This window comes from Tamandua tetradactyla, chromosome 9 (assembly GCF_023851605.1).
Source record: "Tamandua tetradactyla isolate mTamTet1 chromosome 9, mTamTet1.pri, whole genome shotgun sequence".
Lineage (NCBI taxonomy): Eukaryota > Metazoa > Chordata > Mammalia > Pilosa > Myrmecophagidae > Tamandua > Tamandua tetradactyla.
This window is the reverse complement of record NC_135335.1, coordinates 37,395,320-37,412,436: the sequence shown is the minus strand read 5'-3', so window position 1 is coordinate 37,412,436 and position 17,117 is coordinate 37,395,320. Positions and strand designations below refer to the sequence as shown.

The 17,117-nt window shown below is 45.3% G+C and overlaps 1 protein-coding gene across 1 annotated transcript in view; it reads left to right on the top strand.

Annotated features, from left to right (window-relative positions):
* The window catches only part of ATG7 (autophagy related 7), a 300,207-nt gene that overhangs the window by 259,841 nt on the left and 23,249 nt on the right, over positions 1-17,117 (top strand). The window lies entirely within an intron of this gene.

Below are 17,117 nucleotides of genomic sequence, written 5' to 3'. Positions count from 1 at the left end.
AGGTCAGCTCTGAGAGGCCAGCATGAAGGCTGCCCTCAGAACCCAGTCCCACCAGAGAGGACAGTGACCTGGCAAAGAGCCTGCTGGAAAGAAGTGGATGAATTGAAGAAATATTTACAAGACCGAAACTGCAGGACTTGGGAATTGGTTGGGTTTGGGAGGTGAGCAAGAGGCAGCGGGCTAAGGCACTTCTCAGGGTTCTTATTCAGACTGGGTGCAGGTGAGTGGGGGCACACATGTATTCTCCAGAAGGTGAATTCTCCAGAAGAGAAGGAGGAGCTGGGATCGGAAGGATAGGAAATAAAACTAGAAGTTTGATTAGAACCATACTGTGAGGGTATTAATATGCCAAGGTAAAGACTCTGTATTGAAAACACCAGGCACAATCTCCTTGCAAATTACTGTTTGTTACTTCTCTGCTGTTTGATACATCGGATCTTGGCCAGAACCTAGGGTAGAGATGGACATCTTGGAGTTGTTATATGCTAGAATAAACATTTAACGTTGGCCCGCGCCCAAACTGACAATCAGGGCTTATTGAAGCATGGAGAAAAACTTGATTTGAGCTTAAAAGCCAAAGTAGGTAATTAAAAGAGAATAGCTTTTATTGTATTTTAACAATTATTTCTTGAAGTATTGAATTTAAACAGCAAGTTGAACAATAGAAAGCATCTTAATCTTCCTTGACCCCAATTTTCTCATGTCAACAGGAAAAAGACCTTTGATTTCAGAGTTCCCTTCCAGCTCTGAAATTCTAGTTTAATGGAATTTTTCATCAAGGTTTTGTAAAACACTAGTTATGTGACTAAACACACAGCAATACAGCACCATCCCTTGCTGAGCCTCAAGTACTTTTTTTTACCCAAAGTTTTAACTTTAAAACTCCTGACTTGTTAGATTTCCCAGACTACAAATCCCCTGAGTTGTTATTGTTTGGAAATACTGTATCCTCTGAAGCTCTGACTTTATCGTCTAAAAAAAAAAAAATTAGTTCTGTGTTAACAGCAATGAGAGTGCTCTATTAAGAAAAATGAACATCTATTTTTTTAATGTGTTTTTAAAAATTTTTTTTAACATGATCATTCCATTCTACACATATAATCAGTAATTCACAATATCATCACATGGTTACATATTCATCATCATGATCATTTCTTGGAATATTTGAATCAATTCAGAAAAAGAAATAAAACGAAAACAGAAAAATAAATTAATAAATAAATTATACATACCATTACCCCTTACCCTTCCCCCTCATTGATCACTAGCATTTCAATCTAAATTTATTTTAACATTTGTTGCCCCTATTATTTATTTTTATTCCATATGTTCTACTCATTTGTTGATAAGGTAGATAAAAGGAACATCAGACACAAGGTTTTCACAATCACACAGTCACATTGTGAAAGCTATATCATTATACAATCATCTTCAAGAAACATGGCTACTGGAACACAGCTCTACATTTTCAGGCTGTTTCCTCCAGCCTCTCTACTACATCTTGAATAACAAGGTGATATCTACTCAATGCATAAGAATAACCTCCAGGATAACCTCTCAACTCTGTTTGGAATCTCTCAGCCATTGACAGTTTGTCTCATTTCACTCTTCCCTCTTTTGGTCGAGAAGATTTTCTCAATCCCTTGATGCTGAGTCTCAGCTCATTCTAGGGTTTTTCTCAATCCCTTGATGCTGAGTCTCAGCTCATTCTAGGATTTCTGTCCCATGCTGCCAGGAAGGTCCACACCCCTGGGAGTCATGTCCCACATAGACAGGGGGAGGGTGGTGCGTTTTCTTGTTGTGTTGGCTGGAGAGAGAGGCCACCTCTGAGCAACAAAAGAGGTTCTCCTGGGGGTGACTCCTAGGCCCAATCTTAAGTAGGCTTGAACTATCCTTCGTGGGGCCAAGTTCCACATGAACAAACCCAAAGACTGGGGGCTCAGCCTATAGCCCTGGCCATCCACATTGCTTGCGAGAACATCAAAAATTCAACCTGGGGAGGTTAAATCCTCCCCCGTTGTTCTCACCACTCCCCAACGGGGACTTTGCAAATACTTTTTTATTCACTGATCAAATCACTCTGGGATTTATCGGGGCATCACTCGGGACAAACCAACAAAATCTCGTGTCCTACTCAAGGTTCCATGTTCTTATGGTGTTCAATTAAGCTATTTACATAAGTTATATTAGGAAATGCACTAGTCAAAATATAAATTTTGTACCAAATAAACATCTTTTGCTTTAGTCTCAAACGGAAGTTGGGATTTTAAAATATTAATTACCGTCTGTTTTCAGCACCCTGCAGTAATGATATTCCTTTGATGAACATCTATTTTATGTCATGGTGAATGCAGGTGATATAACCTTAATTTAAATTTAAATGAGAAAATAAATAGATGAAAGAACAATTATTTTATACCGTATAGTTTCTTGATAGATTATTTCTGGATAGTGAATCTTACTCAGATTTCTTTCTCATGAAATTCTTTCAGTTGATCTGAGAATCAGTTTTCAGCCAACTCTTTGTCTTTGTCTTTATTTTTAGTGCAGAGGGATAAAATGGGTACAAACAGTCTCACATTCAGGCTTAAAATATGCTTTGCTGTGTTCATTGAAGTAAGTGAGAGTGGTTTTTAAACTCCTAAACATTTTTTTGTTTGTTTTCAACCCAAATATCCTCACTTTCTCCTACTCATGTCCTCTTTCAGATAATACACATTTTTTGGCATTTTAAAATGGAAGTAGCTTTTGGGTCACATTCCTCAGACTTGAGAATGTGCTGGTCTTGCAGTGAGTAGGAGAACGCCTGTCAGATACCCAAACGGCAGCCATGTGCTTGACACTTTCACACATAAATTCATTTCATTTTCACAGGGATATTATGAGATGAGGAAACCAAGACTCAGAGAAGTTGAGTAAATGTACCCAGAGACACAGAGCTAAAAAGTGGCAAGGCCGGGATTTGAACCCGGCTCAGTTAGACCCCAAATCCATGCAGCTCAACTCACCGTACCAACTCTGCACAGTTTGGATGCCCCAGATTAAAATTCCTTCTCCAGCAGTATTCTAACAGAGAGCTAGAATGTCTGAAATGCACTGTCTTCATTTTGTCAGTAAACTAGTGCAGACAATACATCTATCTCCATCACTGGGATATTTTGAGGATGAAAAGAGACATGATCCACATAACGCTTTTAGCTTCCAGCTTGGCAGTAAGCACTTTGCTAAGCAACAGCTATTACAGTTTTAATAGTAGCTGCTACCCCAGGTACCCTTTGAGATGGATTGGGGAGATGGGGAAATGGCCCCTAAACAAATAACAAGCCCTATGGTCAAAGCAGGATCTTCAGTGCCTGGCCCACAGACCCTGTTCTTGTGAGGTCCCCTTCTACTAACAGAGTTTTTGTGATGGAAATTATTCTGTAGATTCTGGGCCCAGGGTTGTAGGAAACCTACAGTGTTGTTGGAAAGTGGTTTTCCCTTTTCAAAAAGTCAGCATTTAAAAAAAGACAACAGTAAGCATTTAGTAGGAACCCTCCCTGCCCCTACCTCACATCTCCCCTGCGCTCTCTGAGAGTTAGGTACAATCCCTCTAGTCCTTGCCTTAGGGGCCAGCATTCTGCAAGCAATGAGCATTTTCCTGCACTTGAGGCTGCCATGTTCGCATAGTGGATGTGGGGAGAAAATAGCTGTTGCAGTAGGCTGCACTTGGGGATTTGAGATAGGGATGAGCAGAGAGGAAAGCTATTGACTGTCTTCAGAGGACTTGGCCCTACCACTGATGGGCAGGGGACATTAAGGAAAACGTGGCCGCTCTCTCTCTGAGAATCAGGGTTTTCCTCTCCATGCCTCAGGGATGGTGGGGACAGTGCCCGCCTAACTGGACTGTGCAGGGGTTAATCCCCCCAGCTGATAGGTAAGGAGATAGTAGACGGAGAACACTGAAAATCTGGAAACCACCAAGCGAAGTTCGTCACCGTTAGTAGCAGTGAGCTAGACGAGCCGGCTATATGTGCTACATGTCGACAGAGGACAGGAGGAAAGCAGAGTGCAGATGGGCTCGGCATGGGAAAGGGAGAGCTGCGAGAAGCGGCGGTGGTGAATCGTAAACTCGGAGATTATGGGCGTGACGCACGGAGAATAGGCCGACCCTGGGGGTGGGAGGGACAGGGGTGAGCCCGGCAGAACGGCAGGCAGGGCGGTGGGCAGGAGCCCCCTGAGTGCAGGCCCTTTAAGGCCCTCAGGCACAAGACCACAACAAATGGAAGCTTTGTAAGGAATTTACCATGCATTCCTTGATTCCAGATTCCTGCTGCTGCCAACAGAGACAACTGTTAAATCCATCAAAGGAATGCCTTCTGTTATTTTACTAAACTCTGTATGCGTGTCATTAATCTTCATCACTGCCTCTGTGAAGTCGCTGCCATCATTGTCCTGATTTTATAGAATATAGATTAAGTTATTTGCCCCCAGGGTTATCAGCTAATAAGTGGCCAAGCCAGGGTCCCACTGCACATTTACCTAGGCCCCAAGCCCAAGCTGGTAATCCTGTGTGATAACCGTATTGTCGGGGGGCGGATATTTTTATACCTCCCAAGTCCGCTCAGTTCGTTTCACTTACTCGTCTATTTGGGACCATTCCTATGGGATTAATTCATCGCTGAACCAGTGGGGTGTTAGGGAACCTCTGATATCCTAAACTGTGAGTCACCTACGTCTGGAATTTCCTACTCTTCCGTGCCTCCATGCCTTTCTCCTAATTAAAGGTGGGTTTATAGGAATTGGATAGGTGATTATGTGCTCGAAGACACTGGGGAATTCCTGGATAAGCTCATGATTTATTGATCAGTCAGACACCAGGATGATAGGATGTTTAGTTTGCAGGCTGGCCCAGCAGTGGGGCAAAGCTAGAAGACACGCCCGTGAGAAGCTGGCAGGGGCTGAGGCTGGAAGCAGTCATGCTCCGAGGCCACAGGCATAATTATTCATGGAATGTAGGCTAAATTCTAGGGCTCTTTTATGTCCAAATGGTACACCCATATTCTCAATGCAAGCTTCAGCCAGCTACTGCAGATTGTCACAGAGTGCCAGGCCCCAGCCAGTACTACTCTTGAAAACCCTGAAGAATACCCTGGGTTCTGTCTAAGGCTCTCTAAGTGTTTTACCTAGTAAGTTTATTTTTTTCAGAAACTTAAGGCCTCCAGATTGTTTCTATGCCGGATAAATGCTGAAACCCAGAGGTACCCGTCTCTCTAAGAACATCAACCAGTATCATTCTCCTACCCCATGAGGTCAACTCCACTTTCCAGCACAAAGAAGTTAAAATGGTCATTGCCCAGATATTAATCATTGCCTGATGATGAAGAGAATGATCAAATGAGAGGGAGGAAGTATAATGGAGAAATTTGGATTTAACAAATGATTATGACCACTGACTCATTATACAGATATTTCTTTTTAGTTTCTACTGTATTAAAATAGCTCAAAGGAAATACCAGAAATTGTTGAGCTGTGATCCACTATTATGCTCTTTGATAATTGTATAGCTATATAGCAAAACAAAAAGTCAGTTGCCCGTGTTCGTATGTATCTGCTTCTGGATATTTTATTTTTTTTCCACTGATCTATGTCTATCTCTGACGATACTACACTGTCTTAGTTAATTTACTTTTATTATGTCTTTAAATTGGTTAGAATGCAATACTGGGGTTCAGTAAAAGGGGTGAGGATAAGGGGTTTGGGATGTTTGGGGTTTTCTTTTTTCTTATTTCTTTTTCTGGAGTTATGCAAATGTTCTAAGATTGATCATGGTGGTGAATGCACAACCATGTGATAACACCATGAACCACTGATTGTGTGCTTTGGATGGATTGTATGGTGTGTGAATATATCTCAGACTTACATTTGAAAAAAAAAAATGGTGCCCTCAATTTTAAAAGCTGTTATGGGGCAAATCCATGTTACCCTGAACAACCAGTTTTCTGGACCTTGTCAGGAGCTGGGCTGCCTAGATGAATGCAGTGGACACATGCTCTGCTTTTGATTGTGTTCAAAGGCTGCTTTTCACAAATCGGTATGCAGCTCTGGGTCTAGACGCATACAGGTCTGAGGTCCAGTCCCAGCCTGGCGCCTCCCAGATGTGTGTCCTCCAGCCACTGGCTTTTCCTCTCTCAGCCTTGTTTCCTCTTCTGTAAAACGGACTTACTGATGCCTTGAGGACTTTTCCAGGGGCCCAAAGGAATACCGTATGTAGATCGCATTGGTAAATGTCTGACAACATAATTTTGTGTCATATAGGAAGTGCTTCCTTGGGTGCTTGTAGCACTCAACCCAATTTGTCAGCCCCAGGTTGTAAGGATCAACCAAAAATCAGGATGATTATTTCTTTAAACGTTGGTCTGTCAGCTGAAGCTAGTCCCTTTCCATTTCTTTGGGGGGAAAGGGTGTTCTTTGTAAAGGTCCTTGGTAAAATTCTCAGCCAAAGGTGATCTTTCCCTCACACTTGGTGCCCCACCGCACACTGGGCACCTCTATCTAACCTGTTTCTTGACCTAGTGAGAGGAGGGGGGAGTTTTTTAATCTTTACTATATACCTGGCTTGTTCCACAGATAACCCATTCTACCTTTAGGCAGAAATGAATTACACTGAAGTGATTTAGAGTGATGGGAAAATCTGTTCTCTCCATTCCCCAGGGAGCCCTAAACTTTGATTTGCCTTTGAGGGTGGGGTGGGGGCGGAGTCACTGCAACCTGATTTACGATACTGCTCTAGTGCTGGTTTCCTTTCACATACTATAAAGGAAGTGCTCTGGTGACATTGGCAACCAGCACGCAATGGAGCAAGCTACGTGTATAAAATATCGGCTCTGGAAACAGAACTTTACCTTGGGCTGTTAGAATTATTAAGCTGCATTGCTTCTCTGATTACAGCCCCAACAATAGTTGCTAAATCCTGCTAACAAGGAAAAACTAGAGAAGGTCGGGGATGGGGGTGGGGACCGTGGCAAGGGATGGTAAAAGGGGCCTTTGATGGGACATAAAATCTTCTGTTCCCTCTTGTCTGGTCCTGAAGGCAACACTTCCTCGCCCCTCCCCCACCTCACTGCTTTCTTTTCTGTAGCTGTCCTCTCTGTGCATGTTGACACTAGCTGTGGGAACTCTATGATTTAAAGTTGAGTTGAAAGAACTGCTTTTATCATTTCAAGTATGCAGCCCCAGGCCAAAACAGACAAAACAATTTTTTAAAAGTCTCAGTTCAAAAGCAGTTTGAAACATTGGGTCATCCTCCCACCCCCAAGTGTCTCCATCAAAAGGAACCCCACATCTCCCCACTTGCTCTGTGTGCCCCTCTTCTAATGCTCTGCCCGGCAGGCTCGCCCCTCGGTTAACTAAGCTGTGGCTCCGTCAAGCTGTATTTGGAGCATGTAAAATGAAGGCAGGTGTTTCCCACCTACCATTGCTGGAGAAGCCACTCCCATCAACCCCTGGAAAACTGACTTTGAGTTCCAAAAAATGGGATTTGGGATTTCCTTTTCAAAATGGCACATTATAGAAATACAAAAGTATAGCTGCTTCATTTTTCTTAGAAAAGAAGAATTCTAATAAAGAACGTACATGCTATTTTTAACACTCCTAATAAATACCATGCACCCCAAGTCCGTAGGGGATTGTCTTGTCATCTGATTATCTTCCAGGTGAGGTTTCACATCTGGCAGATCGTTAAAACACGGCCCTTTATCAAGGTGTGGATGTTTAAAGTAACAACACAGAAACAAACATCATATATTTTGTCTTTTCCTTAGCTGCTTCAAGATTTGGTATGAAATTTAGGAGTATGATTCCTCCAACTGCTCAAATCTCGTATTAGTTATTTCTTGAAAAGTATAAACAAGAAATGGTGATTGACGATAAGTGATTGACTTTACTCATAAGAGGGTCACAGTAAACCATTTACTGATGTTTTTAAACTCCTTTTTTCTTTGTATTTTTAGATACTTACTAGTTTGCTGGTTAGTTTAGCATCTTTTATGTAGCCAGTGCTACTATCTAGTTGCAACCATTTTGAACCGGAAGACCATCAGCAGATACCAAACAACTTTGTAGCATTTCTTTCCTCACACATAAAATGGAGACCCGCCCTCTCTCACAGGATACTAGGGTCTATATGCTCTGATAGTTGACTGGGCTCAATAAACTGTAAAGTGCTATGCTGCTATAAATGTGATCACTGCTTCTCTTTTTCCCATATTCAAAGTTCAAGTATAAGCTTTCATAAGCTTGAGCTATAACCTCTACTCAAGAACTCTTGCTGTGATAGAATTTTGGATATGTTTCCAAATTGATAACTTACAGACAATACGATAGTGAATAATGTCTCTGATCCTTTCTGTTACATATTCAGAGTGGTTATTATTTTTGGTGTACAGCTGGGCTATTGATTTTTTTATGTTGATTATATATCCAACCACATTGTTGACCTATCTTATTACTTTTAATAGTTTATCTGAAAATTCTCTGAGAATTTCCATGTAAACAATCAGATGTCTTACAGATAACAGTAGTTTGGGCTTTTTTCCAATTCTTCTACCTCTTGTTTCTTTTCCTTGTCTTATGCATTGGCTAAGGCTGCTAGGATAAGCACTAATAGCAGATTCTTTGAATTGTTCCTGACTTTACTGAGAATGCTCCCAAAATTTTAACCGTTTACTTTGACATTGATTATAGGCTTTCCTTAGGTTAAGGAAGCTCCTTTTCGATATGGATTTTCTGTTTTATTAAAATTGTGAATGAATGTTAAAATTTTCCTGTATTTATTGAGATGGTTATATTTTTATCCTTTTATCTAGTAGTGTGGTGTATTCAATGAATAACATTTCTTTAAATGTCAAACCATCCTTGTATTCTTGAGATAATGTCATTCCCTTGTACCTGACCCATAGTAACCATTTTCTGTAGTTAAGAACTTGCATTCCTAGGAACTCATGGGCTATGAATGACACTGAACTATCTTTGAGGTTATACAAATGGCTCAAAACAGTGTATGTGTATGTCAGAGTGTAGGGAAGGAGCACTGGGATTTGTGGTCAAAGGCACGACAGTCAAAGTGTATAACCCCACAGTTTATGAAGAAGGCAAAGCAGATCAAAGTTTGAGAAATTTCTATTCTAGAAAACCCTTGCATGGCGTAAGAAACAGTATCCATTCTGCTTTAAAATGGGCATGTTAAGAAGATTATTGTTAATAGAAGCTAGTTAACACTCTTAATCTTTATAAAAGACCCACAGGTCCAGAGGTATAAGGGATTTCAGATGCCTTTTCTGTTTCAGATGCTTCAACAGCCAACGTATGTAAAGTTTTGTTCCAAAGAAGTTTTCCCTTCCTTGTTTGTGACTACAAACAAAGGAATTTTTGACCCTTCTCTCTGCAGAAGCACATCTGTGAACTGACTTGCCATGCATCCTTGGCTTAAATCATTATGTCTTCCCTACCTGCTATGTTGCTTGCAGCTCACCCATGTAGTCATTTCTATATAAATTGTGGGTGTTATGCTAGCACCTTATTTTTGTGACTATGGGAATATGCATAGAAACCTTTCATGGTGCAAGGTTTTCTATACTAAATCTTATTAACCTGAGAGAATGTTGATATCATTCAACAAATATTTAGTGATCTACTGTTATTAAATCAGCAAGGATTGGCCCCTTCTGTATGTGCCCAAGTATGTCAAAGTTATAATGAAACCTTAACTTGGAAAAACAGAAGACATATATCCTACCTTCAAAGAGCTTATAATCAGTCATTTATTTATTATCACCAATTTAGTAAGTCAGATGGCTCTGTACCTCCTGTGTGCCATCAGAGACTGAGTACAATAAAAAAGACTGATTGTAACATCACAGTCTAACATATCAAGTGCACATCAAGAGTTAAAAGCAATGTAAGAATGAAGTTCCAATTCAAGGACACGACAGAAGAGAGGTCATAAACAAACCATTGCTAAGCTCTCCACATAACCAGCCTCTTGGGAAAGAGAAAGGTGGGGGAAGGCTTTGTGAAGGATGGGTAGGAATCGCAGAGGTGGGGAGGGGACCCGGGAGGGACATTTCAAGTAAGAAAAATACCACATTGAAGGCACAGTCAAAAATGCGGCGTGGTACATTCAGGGGACAGTGAGCAGTGTCCAGTACAACTGGACAAGCGAACATGAGAAGACAGGTAGAAGGCAGGACTTGGAATTAAGAGGCTGGGGGCCGTGTCCTGGGGCACCCCAAAAGCCACCCTGGGGGAGGAAACTGGGTTTGGACCCTAGGGCCCTGGGAAGGTTGGGAGGGTGCTGTGGCTGGCAGCCAGCTGCAGACAGTGGCACGCTCTTCTTTTCCCTGCCCTTCCTTCACCATGACCGAGTTTGCCCATCCTCTCCAGATGAGAGGAGCCCAGGTACTCTCTTTTGCTTCCTCCTTTTTAGTTTGAGAAAGGGAGGGGGCATTCTTTTACCCAGAGCAGGTTTGTCCTTGGCCTGTGCTGTGACTCCTTTCGCTCTGGGCCAGCGGTTGGGGGGCTGAGGCAGGCAGGAGACCTGGGTGACCCACACAGAAAGAGCCAACCCAGATGTGTCGTATTAGCCTTCCTACCTCAGCAGACATGACCAAATAAAATTTGTCTGTTTTGAACAATTAATGGGTTTGTCAGAGCAGCTACCAGGGAGCGCAGGAGCCTTGCAAGCAGCAGCACGCCCTCCCCATAGCTGGAGGCCCAGGGTGCTCTCCTGCAGTCTTTCTGTGTTGCTGGTCTGCGCGCTGAGTGCTCAGAGATCAACTTTTTAAGAAGTGTGACCCTCTGACTTTAAACAGCCGTAGTGACCTGAGCTGCATCCTGGCACCGAAATAGCTTCCAGACCTTCCATCAGTTTTCTGAGAAACTTAGATGCTGCAGCATGAAGTGATGACTTCCTTTACTTGAAAACAAAATGCAGAAAAACTCCAAATCCTTTCAAACCAGAGCACAAGCCGGACTTTATCGTGAAACGTGCCCCTTCGTCTGAAGTCAGAGTTCCCCTCCCTGACCCCCACCAGGATTGACCCAGTGACCCCCACCTTGCCGTGTTTCTTTTTTCTTCCTATTCTTCTTACTACTGATGAATAATTCTGCCCATTAGTTTTACTCTTTAAAATGAGAAATGGCTCCTTACCCTGCGCATGGCTCCTGGCTGAGTGTCTCATCCTGCACCATTTCCTGGAGTAGGAGTCCAGGCGCGGAGCGGACCCTATCGCCCCCCCCCCCCACGCCCTCAGCTGGCAGGCTGTAGAGTCTAGGCTAAAGCCCAGGTGTCCTACCTCTGGGAGGGGGGCCGTGGGGACCCCAGCCAATGCCCGACTCCAGAAGAGGGGAAGGCAGAATGCCAGCCTGGAGAAGCAGGACTCCTGCTCCCGCAGCCCGAGGGTGGAAGGGTGGAAGGGTAGGGGCCCAGGAGCAGGAAGGCTCTTTGTCTGTGATCAAGCTGGGTACAGCCTGCCTGGCAAGACCTTCCTCACGGAGCCTGTTCCTCCTGGGAGTCTGGCCTCTGCAATGCCAGGGGACATCTAGGGGACTCAGCCTTCTACAAATTCCCTTATGCCCCAAGGAACAGTCAAATAGCCTGCAAGCCTGGGAATTGGTTTTCACCAAACTCTTCCCTAAAAACAGCATTTTGAAGTTATTAAATAGCTAAAAGTTAAGATCTGGTAATAGCAACAGCTAGCATTTATTGCTTGCTTGCTATATGCCAAGTATTGTTCTTTACACTTCCTTGGCACCATTTATTTAATCTTCTCAAGAAGCATCACTTGTTAAGACTTTAAAATGTAATCTTTTTGTTTCTATCAGCAGACACACCCATCCATCAATAGGCTTCCCCTACTAGGCTCTGGGAGGTCTACCTGCCCTGCAGGGCGGGATTTCCTGCCCTGAGTTGTTTGAGATTCAAGTGGTAAGAGAGTTTACAGGGAGTGATCCAGTGCCGAGTAAGTAGGCTTGTTCTTTTTTACATTCATTCAACAGACATTTATTAATCATGAACTTGGTACCAAGTGCTGCATGAGGTGCTCCAAGCCCAGAAAATGAAGGCACAGCTCCCATCTCAGGAGGGCATCATCTGCAAGGAATAAACCAGAAATACTCTCCGTATGGGGTCATGGTGGAGACATACCCAAAATAGAGGAAGAGAAAGAGGCCGAGCCTGGAAGGCTGAGTTGGAGGCACAAAGACAGAGGTGGACTCAGTGGACTCAGAAGCACAGGCTTCTCTCCTGAGAGAGGAGACTCATGACAGTACCATTGTTCCCAGGTAGTGAGGATGGAACCAATTGTATTTAGCACAGGGCCTGGTATACAGTGAGCAGTCAGTGCAAATTAGTTATTTTTCGATTATAGGTAAGAAGCTTTGGAGGACGCTGTGAGTTTTGTTCATTTATCTTTCTACCACCCCTTTCTCCCACGGCAGTAGCGCTGGCACACATACACAGTGGGTTCTCTGAGGCTCACCTGGAAGGTTCCACCGCGGAGGGAGGAAAGAGGTACCTGCCCCAGCTTGGGGCGGGGGAGGGCTCTAGGAAAGGCCCAGAAAGGACTCACTGGGAGCAGCGCCTGGAGCCTTGCTCTGTGCCCTGGAATTGGTGACCTAGAATCGTGACTTCACAGAGGTCCCAAATCCTGATGGTCCCAGTACGCCTCTCGCCAGGGTGCTGGGAGACCCTCTTGACGGGTAGCCCCAGCCCTCCTCAGCTCACTTTCGTTGTCCCTGGGCCTGTTGGTTTAATCTCAGTAACACCCACGCCAATGAAAACAAAAGAAAACGACTTCAGACGGGCTATTTATCTTGTAAACCTACTCTGGAGGGATTTTTTTTTTTCAATCCACATGGCAATAGTTTATTAAGAAAGATAAAATAGTTTTTAAGTGTGATTTTAAGCAGTGGATCTGTATGTTGGCCTGTTCTCTGCTATGCTTCTGTTTAGGTTTGATATTTACAGCATGAATTTGGATCTACCTTCTTCTCAGGTGTTTTGGGACCACAGTGAGAAAAGACCCCATTCTGTGCCAAAAAAAAAAGTCATTGCATAAAATACATTGAAGCAGAAACCCATTTCTGAAATGCTGAAAAACTGTCATTAAAAACTGCTTTCTGAGAAGGGCGAATAGATGGTATGGAATACATAGAACTGATTCTTTAAAGATGTTGTTTTTTGAAACCACAGTTCTGTCTTTTCTGCTAACCAAAATGCCGCCTTCTGAACTTAGTGCCTGTTGTTTATCAGGGAACAAAGAGAAAAGGGAAAAACGAAAGAAACTAGAAGCAGAAAACTCTGACTCGTTTAGGAATGGCTTAAAAAAATTTTAATTTGTCATGAGAATGAACCACCCTTTCTTTTTTTGCCCTTAAAGAAGTAAGCTCCTTCTCGAGTTATGGCTAATTTTTAAAAACCTGGAGCTTGTCTTGAGACCCAGTTTTCCCACCATCAGAAATGTGCGGTCACTAAGGGAAAATCAAGAATTGCAACACCTCTGAGCTCAGCCACTGGGCTGGAAAAGTACTGCAAAAAAGACTCGTGCTGGGCCAGCCCGGTGGCTCTGTGCCTCTGCCTCCTTCCCAGGGAGAAGCTGTACATCCAACCGTTTGCTGTGTCCGTGCTCCACTGCAGGGCTGTCTGTCCTCTCCACCTGCAGCAGAGGAAGTGCAGTGCCAACAGGAGAGGAACCCGAGGTGCCCATGACACGTAGCAACAAGATTTTGAGCCTTAGCACTGCACCCTTCAGCTGCAGGTTGGAGCACCAAGACACCACGGCCGCCGGCACATGCCCACTCTGTAGAGACGCCTGTATTTAGGTTCGAGGCATGAAACTGCCAAGGTAAAGAAAGACATGACCAGCGTGGCCTCAGAACACCGTTTGTTTTGGAGTTGGAGCATTTTACTGCCTGTCCTCACATCCTTGGCTCATAGGCAGGGCCTGTGTTGCCTCGGGTGGGTAGGCACTTTGATGAGGAGAAGGCGGGCTCCCCAAAGCCCGGGCCATTTGGAAGACATCAGGGCCTTTACTGAATGACTGTTCTTCACAGCAGTGGCTACGTGCTGCCAGGCAGGGACGGGACGCCGCGGTTTAATAGTTGCTGTACTGAAGGGAGCTGCCACGCGCTCATTGTTAACAGGCGTGTCATTAAGCCCTGTGTTCTAATTTGCTAGCTGCCAGCATGCGATATACCAGAAACGGAACCGCTTTTAAAAGGGGGAATTTAAGAAGTTGCAACTTTACGTTTCTAAAGCTGTGGAAATGCCCAAATTAAGGCAGTTAGAAGAGGTCATCTTCACTCAAGAAAGACCGATGACGTTCAGGGTTTCTCTCTCAACGGGAAAGGCACATGGTGATGTCCATTAGCTTTCTCTCCAGGCTTCTTGTTTTATGAAGCTCCCCTGGGAGCATTCTCCTTGTCTCCAGAGGTCTCTGGATGTCTGGGCTCTGGTGGTTCTCAAGGCTTTCTAGTGGCTTTCTCCAAAACGTTTCCTCTTTTAAAGGATTCCAGTAAACTAATCAAGACCCACCTGGAAAGGGTGGCATCACATCTCCCTCTGCTCAAAGGTTAATACCCAAAATTGGGTGAGCCACCTCTCCATGGAGATAATCTAATCAAGTGTCTAACCTATGGTGCTGAATAGGGATTGAGAGAAATGCTGCCTCCACCAGATGGATCAGAATTAAAACATGGTTTTTCTAGGGCACATAATCCCTTCAGACCTGCACACCCCATGTGACTCAACCATGTCCACTGGCTCATCCTCTCCCCAAAGCAGATTTCCTTCAACACACAGAGGGAAGCTGCTGTCTCTTCGGTCAGCCTCCTGGCCCCATTGACTACTTGGGGAAAAATCCCCACTCACACCTCCCAGTATTTACTTGCCCACCTTGTGACCTCCCAGGCATCCCTCCCAGTGCAGGGAATGGACGTGCAGGCCAGCTCCCTTCCTTGAAGCTCAGTGGGCCTTAAGCCAAGCAGCAGCCCCAGATGCTCCTCCCCCTCTCCAGCCCATACCTCCACCCCAAATGGCCTTCTGTGGCTCTTTCCTTAGCCCCTGGCAAGAGTCTTCACTCTACCTGACATTCAGGTCTCATCCTGCATTTTCACCCCCAAATCCTTGTTCTCTTGTGTCACCCCCAGCTAGACTACCCACTCCCCACCTCCTCTTCTCTTATCTAAAGCTTGCTGGTGAATCTTCCTCCTGGAAGCCAACTGATGCTTCCTGGGATTCCTTATTGAGGGAGTTCCCTAAAAGGAATGCTGGCATTCCTTCTGGAATGTCTGCATCTGACCTCTACCTGTCCTTCCATCCTTTACGTTCAAGGCTGCGCCAGTCCCCTCTAGCTCAGGCCCCACCCCTGTACCTTCGGCCAGATATTCTGCCTGGTGTTCTCCTCTCAGCTGGCCTGAAGGCTTCTGGAGGGACAGGGCCCTCCATCTTAGTCATCTTTGTAGCCCCAGTGGCACCTGGCACAGGTGGGACCCTGCCTTGGGTCATCCTGAAAGTCCCCAGGGTGGCCCCTCCCACAGCATGTGGGGTGAAGCAGGAGCAGGTGCAAAGCAGGTCTCGGAGTAGACTCTGCTGGACCAGATTGAGGGGCGGGGGTGCTGATGATGGGACAGTGGTCCTGCCTAGGGGTGGCTCTAGAACCTGTTAGTTGAGGAGACAACCATGAACCCTGGGAGAGTCCCCAGCTTTTCAGCGGGCGGAGCTGACTTTTGAGGCAGGTAGGCTCCCTCTGGGAATGCTCAGGGCTCACCTCTCTCTGTATTCTAGCCCGCAGGCCCTAGGTAAAGGATGAGGCACCCTACTCCAGGGAGGCACCCACATTTTGACTCAGGTGAGCTGTTGGTGCTGTTCTCGATTCCTGCCTCTGGAGGAGCCTTCAGGAGCTCTTGGGAACTCTCCTGAACCCGAGGCTTGCTGCGAGCTCTGCACCCTGGCACTGTGGGTGAAATCCATCTTTGAAAAAAAAAGAAAAAAAAAAGAGAATTTCTGCTGAACCCATAAAAAATGAGCCCTGAGCCCTGTAGCTTATCCTCCTCTGTGGGAAAAGACAGTTCCATATGGGTGGGAAGGGGGCCTCCCAAACGGGCCACGAGGCCAGGCCCGCACAGCTCCAGGGCCTTCTGTCCCATAATTCCAGGAGGAAGGGGCCTCAAAGCTGGCAAGAGGAGGCCGAAAACCACCCTCCGCAGCTGAGCGGGTTGGAGCCTGCAGGCCTAGTTCTTGAGCTTTCTAGGCCTCCCAGGCAGCTGGTACCTTGGGTGGGAGGAGTGTGAAGGTACTGTGCCCCTCCCACCCCACCCCGCGGCAAGGGAGCAGAATTAGAGGGAAACCGAGAGGCTTCCAGTCTGTTTGAAATAGCTCATTAGGGATGAATTAGGTAGAGAAAGAATACCTGGGAGGCTTTAAGGACTGCTGTTAGTTAAGGATAGCCTGGGCCCTATCCTCTTACCCTCCTGCAAGCTTGGGCTCAGGAAATCCTCCCTTCCGGCAGCCCTGGAGGACCCCCAACCCCTGTTCCTTTCGGACCAGCTCTCCCCTGCCTCCTGTGTTTGTTTCTCTTTTAACCCAGAGCACAGGCTTTGGGTTAGGTCCATCCCTTCCCAGGCTCTTTCACTGGGACAGCAGGGGAGAAGCAAAAACTTCCGTTTCCCAAGAAAAGTGCAAAGTTTCATGCACACCTCGGGAGGGTGTACTGTGTTCCACAGAGGTTGCCGCACATCTGTTTTCAGAACAAACCTTTGTGTGCATGCATTCCAGTCGGGAGAGGCCATGGAGAGTGGACCCTGTCACCTCTGTTTCCGCAGGAGGGGCCGGACCGGCGGTTCTGACCTGGGAGGGGGCAGCAGTGGCCCACCCTGCCAGTTTCCTCTTTTGTAACAGTGGGGATGAATTTGAAGGTGTATCCAGCTCTGACATTTTAGGATTCCAATCTCAAATATAATTCCAACATGTCCATTTCTCTCCATCTCTCCTGGCATTCCATGATCATGTCACTTCCGGCTCCAATTCAGTGGTCTAGGGTAAGCCCCAACTCTACTTCACAGACCCACTCATCGGAGCC